This window comes from Apium graveolens, chromosome 5 (assembly GCF_009905375.1).
Source record: "Apium graveolens cultivar Ventura chromosome 5, ASM990537v1, whole genome shotgun sequence".
In the NCBI taxonomy this organism is placed as follows: domain Eukaryota; kingdom Viridiplantae; phylum Streptophyta; class Magnoliopsida; order Apiales; family Apiaceae; genus Apium; species Apium graveolens.
The window spans coordinates 195,622,532-195,630,590 of record NC_133651.1 but is presented as its reverse complement, the minus strand read 5'-3'; the positions used below and the strand labels follow the sequence as shown (position 1 = coordinate 195,630,590).

Below are 8,059 nucleotides of genomic sequence, written 5' to 3'. Positions count from 1 at the left end.
GGTAAGCTGTAATAGGATGAGTAAATGTCTCAGCATCCAGGGAAATAGAATATATGACAGCTTGATATTCTTGCTGAAATAGCCTTTTCCTTTCTGCATCATTGACACTCATTGACTCACTTGCAATGGATTCCTTCCTTATCACTCATGTACCTGCTTTTCTCTCATGATCTCTCTCTTTTTGCATCAAGGGCTCTCTTTGGCTTCCCACCCTCACACCCTCACCTTCACCATCTAAGGTGGGACTCCTCTCACTCACTTTTGCCAGTCCTGAAGAAATGGACTACATGGATTTACTCTTATTCTCTCCTTTTTCCTGGGAGCAACCCAGCCTCTCACTCAATTCACTCCCTTCCCTCAGCCCTAAGAGTGATTGTACTACTACTAAGTCTTCTGCATTTGTCAGAATTGTAGAAATTTTAAGTTGTGCAGAGACACCCGACGAATGAGGAGTATCCATCGGGATAGTAGTTTGACTATCCGACGGATGACTGATGTTAGGCTTATCTGTCGGGATACAATCACTACTCGACGGATAATGAATATCCATCGGGATAGAAGAAATGAATGAGTTTGGAGTGGAGACTATTGTGGACTCTGTGCAGATTGATGAAAATTTTGGCACATATGTCTCAACAGACTCAGAAAGAAATGGCAAGTGAGCCAACAAATCATCTAAAAGATGATGCTCACATACTTAGATTTTTGGCTTCTCCAATAGAGTTAAAGATGGAGAATTTGGAAGTGATGTATTTATCATGTCAACATCCAGTGAGTGTGTGGGAGAATTTGGTGTATCAGGTGCTTCAATTATTAGAGATTTTGGCTGTGACTCCACATTTATTGGAGCCACATCAACCTGACTTTGAGATGGTGCAGTGACTGGGTCTTTAGCACCAGTTTTCACTATCTGTGTGCCCTGTGCATCCCCAAGGGTTTGTGATCTTTTCTTTCTAGCATAAGTTTGTGGTGAGCTAGTGTCCCTAGCTCTCTTGGCATGTGCTCCTGGTTGGGAGCTTGTTTCAATAGTAACATCCTTTTGGGAGGATAAAACTAGAATTGAGCTTATTTCCTTAGTAACAACCACAGTTTGTTGGGAAATTGTGGTGTGGCTAGGTTTGGGTACACTCTTCTCACCAGCCTTATCCTTAGGGCTTCTTTGATTTTCACCTTGGCCCTCACCTTGCTTACCCTCCTTCATACTCCCCTCTTTCGTTTTAGTAGATTTTGAAACTGGTTTCTTTTGAAAGAAACCAGAGGGGGCTTTCTTAGACTTGGATTTTGAAATTTGTGGTTTAGTAGCTTGGGTAAGCATCTTTTGGGTCATTGACACATATGCCATTGCTACATTTTAAGGCAAAGAAGTGTGTGAGGTTGGAAGAGTGGAGATAGTAGAAATTACCTGAGGTCCCTCCATGATTGGAAAATAAAAGAGAGGCACCTCTTTGTGGTGGTTTATCCTGTTGAGATCTGCAATAATCTTTCTTTCTTGAACCCAACAATTCAGCTTGTTGGTTGGGTTCTCAATAAAAATGTTCTCAATTAGATGGTTAGCAAACATCATAAAGTATCTAGCATAATAGACACTTTTACCTCTCTTATTGAGTTCTCCTAACTTAAAGCCTAACTCAAACAAAACCAAGTCACTAAAATTAAAGTAATTATCAGTAACTAGCATGTAAAGCATGTTAAGCACAGAAATGTTAACAGAATCAAAGTTACTAATCTTACCAGAGAATACCTTAGTTACCACATCACACATAAAGCTCATGGAATTTAGCATGTTAACTATGTCAGTGTCTGTGTGTGGAGCAGTAGCAGTATTATCAGGAATTCTAAAGCATGCTTTGACAATGTCATTATTTATGCAAAACTGCTTACCTTTTAGAGTGAATGTAATGGTCTTTTCAGTTGAGTTGTACACTGCAGTTGTCCATATCTCTTCTACAACCTCACAGTAGATAGTGGGAGATTCCAGCATAGCATAGTTGAGTTTACAGCCTTTCACAAAATCCATCATTTTGTGGTAGTCTCCAGATTGTTGAATCTCCTTATTCACTAAGGCTGTAAAGTTGTTCTTTTCGTAGATATATCCAGTTTGAGACATGATTTTGACGACTGGTGCCATTGTTAGAGATTGGGAAATTTGCAGAGAAAGTATTTGCTATTGAGAAGAAAGAAGTTAGAGCAATTGAATCTTGAGAATGATAAAAGAGAAGAATAAAATGAATTTAGCTTTTATACTATCTCAGAAATAAACTGTAAAACATTAAAAGTAAAATAAAGTGACCAATAAAAATTGCCAAAAATAGCCGTTTAAAAAATAAATAAACTGTAGAAATTCTGTCACTTATCCGTTGTGTCATGCTTATAAACTGTAAATATACTCGATGGATGATGTTCAGAGTTTTAACGGCTAGGATTGATACAATTCGACGGATGAGGATAAATAAGTCATCTGTCGAGTTATAAAATACTCCAGAAAAATAATTGATTTTTATTAACAATTAATATTCCGACGGATGATCAAACTCGATGGATAATGAGCATCCGTCGGGATGTAGACTTAGCCAAAATTTCATCCAAAACAGAGAAATCAATTAAATTTCTAGCTGCATTAAAATTTGCAAAAATATCTGAAATTTACCAACCTTGAAAATGTGGATTCATCAAGTGGCTTAGTAAAGATATCTGCAAGCTGTTTTTCACTTAGAACAAAATGCAGTTCCACGGTACCATTCATCACATGTTCCCTTATGAAGTGGTACTTGATGTCTATGTGCTTTGTTCTTGAATGCTGCACTGGATTTTCAGTGATGGCAATTGCACTTGTTTTATCACAGAAAATTGGAATTCTATCCACTTGTAGACCATAGTCCAACAATTGGTTTTTCATCCACAAAATATGTGCACAGCAACTACCAGCAGCAATATATTCAGCTTCAGCTGTAGAAGTAGAAACTGAATTTTGCTTTTTACTGAACCTGGACACAAGCTTGTTCCCTAGAAATTGACAGGTTCCTGTTGTACTTTTTATGTCTATTTTACATCCTGCATAATCTACATCTGAATAACCAGTTAGATCAAAGCCAGAATCACTAGAGTACCAAATGCCAAGTTTTGGTGTTCCCTTGAGATATCTAGAAATTCTCTTAAAAGCTACTAGGTGAGATTCTCTAGAATCATCCTGAAATCTAGCACAAAGACAAGTGGCAAACATTATATCTAGCCTACTAGATGTTAAGTACAGAAGTGAGCCAACCATGCCCCTATAGCTTGAAATATCCACAAAATTTTCAGTAGTGTTTAATTCAAGCTTAGTTGCAGTGGCCATGTGAGTTTTTGCTGATGTGCAATCCAGTAGATCAAACTTCTTTAAAAGAACATGAATGTATTTTGTTTGACTAATGAATATTCCATCACTAACTTGCTTAACTTGCAAACTAGGAAAGTAAGTTAGTTCTCCCGTCATGCTCATTTCATACTTTCTTTGTATCAATTTGGCACACTTTTTGCAAAGTTTTTCATTTGTAGAGCCAAATATAATATCATCTACATAAATTTGAACAAGTATACTAGAGCCATTAACATTTCTAAAGAATAAAGTTTTATCAACAGTACTACCTCTTGTGAAGTGAGTTTCCAAAAGAAACTTTGATAAAGTTTTATACCAGGCTCTGGGTGCTTGCTTCAGTCCATAAAGTGCTTTCAAAAGATAGTAGACATGATTTGGGAAACTTGGATCTTCAAAACTAGGAGGCTGACTAACATAGACCTCCTCCTCCAAATCTCCTTTCAGAAAAGTACTTTTGACATCCATTTGATAGACTTTGAAATTGGCATGAGCTGCATAGGCTAAGAAAATTCTGATGGCTTCAAGTCTTGCAACAGGAGCAAAAGTTTCATCAAAATCTATTCCTTCTTGTTGATAATAGCCCTTAGCAACGAATCTAGCTTTGTTCCTTACTATTATGCCATTTTCATCCATCTTGTTTCTGAATACCGATTTGGTGTCAATTGGATTCTTTTGTAATATCCCATATTTTCAAATATTATTATTATTATTATTTGGAATTGTTTATATGATTTTATGTGAATTTTGGTGAATTATATGGTAATTGGAGTGATGTTTTGAATGTATATATGTGATAAAGTGTTAGTATTTTGATTTTTTTATATGTCCAGAATAAAATCTAGATAATTGTGATATTTTTCTGGTAATTTTTGGTGTGTTATATGATTTTATAATGATTTATGAAATATTAATTATTTTCTGAATAATTACCAAAATTATTTTATAAAGCCGGGAATCGTTCAACCTCAACCGTTTTTGCGTTTTTACAACCCGAAACTCTTCCGAAAACTCCTTCCTAACCTAATCTGGTAATTCCAGACATTTTTCGTGTTTTGAATTTTTCGATCCGGATTACGGTTTGACCCGTGCACGGCCCGACGCAAGATTTTCGGTACGATAATCATTTCGATAAATCAACAAAACCCGTATTCTCGAGAGACGGGATATCTTTACATTATTTTCGTATATGGTGTTTTATGAAAAGCTCGGTTTTGATAATTATCCAAATCTGGTATTAAATTGTATCGTTTTTATAGTTACTTAGCGGCTAAGTAATCTATTTTTGGATCTTTTTATAGTTGACTTCAGTATGGGATGTTGTGAGCATCAAAGTTCGTATTGATATCTAATTTTATATGACAGCAAAATAAGTATTGATTTCAATACTTCAGTTTTGAGTAAAGTTTATGATATAATCCATAATCATTGTTTCATGTTATTGTGGTTTACGATATTTCCGTAAACACTGTTTTACGAGTTTTATTCACGTCAAGATTCAGAGTATTGCTGAAGCATTTTGCTCGAAAATATCAAAAAAGGGTTTTGAATACAGTGAGAAACAATTATCCGATTCTTTAACAAATTTTCTGTTTCAGCAATTATGATTTTAAATTGATCTGCGCTATTGCAGATGTCGGTTTTATATCAAAACGACCATATATATATTTCAATGATCTTGTTGAGCATTTCTTTCGCTCATACTTGCCTGTTTTCAAATTTAACCTCCAGTGAGGATTAACTTGCGCTATTTAGCCGCGTAATTCGAGGAAGCAAAGAAGAAGCTTTTGGAAAGTGGTTGGTCCAGGGTTTGCGGACTAATGTAAGTTTTATTGTATAAAGTTGTTTGTACTATATTATATTATAATTGTGTTATTATAGTTGGGCCTAGTATACTTCTTTTCGAAGTTATATTAGCAGGTTTAGTATTGAGTTGGAATTGTTGAAAAGAGTTTTAAAAGAAAGAGAAAAATTTATTGGTGGAATTTGGAATTCTTATTTCTAGAACTGTAACCTTAAAAGATCATGGATTAGTTTGGGGTCATTAATAATAAATATCTTTCGCTGGCATTTATTTATTGATTTAACGGGTTAATTTGGATTGAGGTTTCTTAGTGACGACCAAATCCTCTGACCCCGGATTTGGGGGTGTTACAGGTTGGTATCAGAGCTGAGGTTATAGTAAACTAGAAACGAGAGTGTGTAGGAGTGTGTATAGCTGTGTGAGGACGTTCGAGCTCATATCGAGTTCCTCTTGGACTATTGAATATAGTACCAATGAGTAAGTTAAGATACGCGCATTCATTTTAGATGATTGTGTTCAGCTGGATGGAACTCCAGAAAGCTGCAAACTTCTATTGTGGAATATTCCGAGACTATGATTCGACGATGATGAAGATTATCGATATCCTTGGAACATGAAGAAGCATCTAGAGTTAGATGTCGAGTCAACTGAAGAGTTCAAATTGAAGATAAATATTAAGACATTGGCAATACCTTCTCTTTCTATAACTTCTTTTGACATCTCCCAAAAAGAGGTATCTGTTAGTAGGATATACTCCCTAACACCCGTTTATTCACTTTGTTCCAGAATTTTGTTCTCTGGATTTCATTTCCTTCAAAAATATCACCTTTGAAATCTTTTCAGTTTTATTCATTTGAGTTTGAATTCCTCTAATGTTCTTTTACTCTGACTGAGATGAACAACCCTAACTATAGGGGACACAAGGTATACCTGTCTGTGTGATAGTAGTTGGATGGGACGCCATCACTTGTGTGTGTTGTGAATACATTGATTCAGAAGGGAAGAACTCGCATCAGTATCTCAATTTCAATTCAAAAATGGGTTTGATTCACACTCCATGTTCTGAGAAATATTTACCATCCGAAAAGAGGAAAAACCGGAGTCTTTTTCTAAAGAAATACGTTGAGAAAGGGCAGATGTATAGAACCTTTCAACGAGATAGTGCTTTTTCAACTCTCTCAAAATGGAATCTATTCCAAACATATATACATTCCAATAGACTTATTGGAGGGTCCCATTGGCGTGCATCCAGTAGGAATTGAACCTACGAATTCGCCAATTATGAGTTGGGCGCTTTAACCATTCAGCCATGGATGCTTAGCGGGGATCCTCGTACATGGTGAATAACCAAATTCCAATTTTATCACGATGAATTATATTTGTTCGATACACTGTTGTCAATATAAATGTTGAGAAAATAATACAATGGAAAAAAATTACATTTTTTTTTCAATAAATACTATTAAAAAAGGGCTTGTGTTGCATTGGCACTACATAGCACCCCCTTTTGCCGGATTATTGCCGATGTAATCATGAAGACGTTGAGCATAAATGAGAAGATTGGTTACGAAGAAAGACGAAGATGGATTCGTATTCACATAGATAAGAATTATATAGGACGAAGAAAAACCTTTGATTTCTTTTTGAAAAACAAGAACTGGCTTTATTTGGAGTATTCCAACTACGATACTCGTGGTTAAAAATAATGGGCGTATTTTTTTATCTCAACCCCCTGAGTGGGCTGAGACGAAACACCAAGTTCGTTTGATCATATTGATCTCTCAGTTATTCTCTTATTTCAATAATACTTTCTTACTTCTTTCTTTATCGCTCTCTTTTTCTTTCTCTTTATCTTTCTCTCTATTCTATTTCTCGCAATCAGTAAAAGTGATTCTATTGAGGAATTGGTCAAAGGATGTGGATGGAACATTGGTGCGGAGTGAAGCTCCCGTGATCATTATGTTATACAAGGAATCAAAGTTTTATTTGAGATTTTGAGAAAAGTTGCATATGCAAGATTGGGAAGTTGGTTAGAAAACCCTTAGTGCTCTCTTCTGCTGATTCCGAGGACGGAATCCTTATAAGGGGTAGATTGTAATATCCCATATTTTCAAATATTATTATTATTATTATTTGGAATTGTTTATGTGATTTTATGTGAATTTTGTTGAATTATATGGTAATTGGAGTGATGTTTTGAATGTATATATGTGATAAAGTGTTAGTATTTTGATTTTTTTATATGTCCAGAATAAAATATAGATGAATTATTAATTATTTTCTAAATAATTACAAAAATTATTTTATAAAGCCGGGAATCGTTCAACCACAACCGTTTTTGTGTTTTTACAACCCGAAACTCTTCCGAAAACACTTTCTAAACTAATCTGGTAATTCCGGACATTTTCCGTGTTTTGACTTTTTCGATCCGGATTACGGTTTGACCCATGCGTGGCCCGACGCAAGATTTTCGGTACGATAACCATTTCGATAAATCAACAAAACCCGTATTCTCGAGAGACGGGATATTTTTACATTATTTTCGTATATGGTGTTTTATGAAAAGCTCGATTTTGATAATTATCCAAATCTGGTATTAAATTGTATCGTTTTTATAGTTACTTAGCGGCTAAGTAATCTATTTTTGGATCTTTTTGTAGTTACATAGCGGCTAAGCAACTAATTTATCGATCCAAAACGATCCAAAACGATCCAATATTGCATAAATATATATAGCCTATTTCTTATTTCATTTATTTTGTTTATTCATTAGCAACCAGTAAAAATACAGTAAATACAGAGAAAAACCCTGGAAACCGATACGTTCCTGAAAATCAAACGCGCAAACGAAGGCGTTATCGAACTCCGATTCGGGCGTGCAGCATATCAAAACGAAGCTCTCG

General features: G+C 35.3%; 1 non-coding gene across 1 annotated transcript; it reads right to left on the bottom strand.

Moving 5' to 3' along the window:
• Positions 1-6,399: 6,399 nt before the first annotated feature.
• On the bottom strand, positions 6,400-6,473 carry TRNAM-CAU (transfer RNA methionine (anticodon CAU)). Its single transcript has one exon. It is a non-coding gene; the product is annotated as a tRNA-Met (tRNA).
• Positions 6,474-8,059: the final 1,586 nt, after the last annotated feature.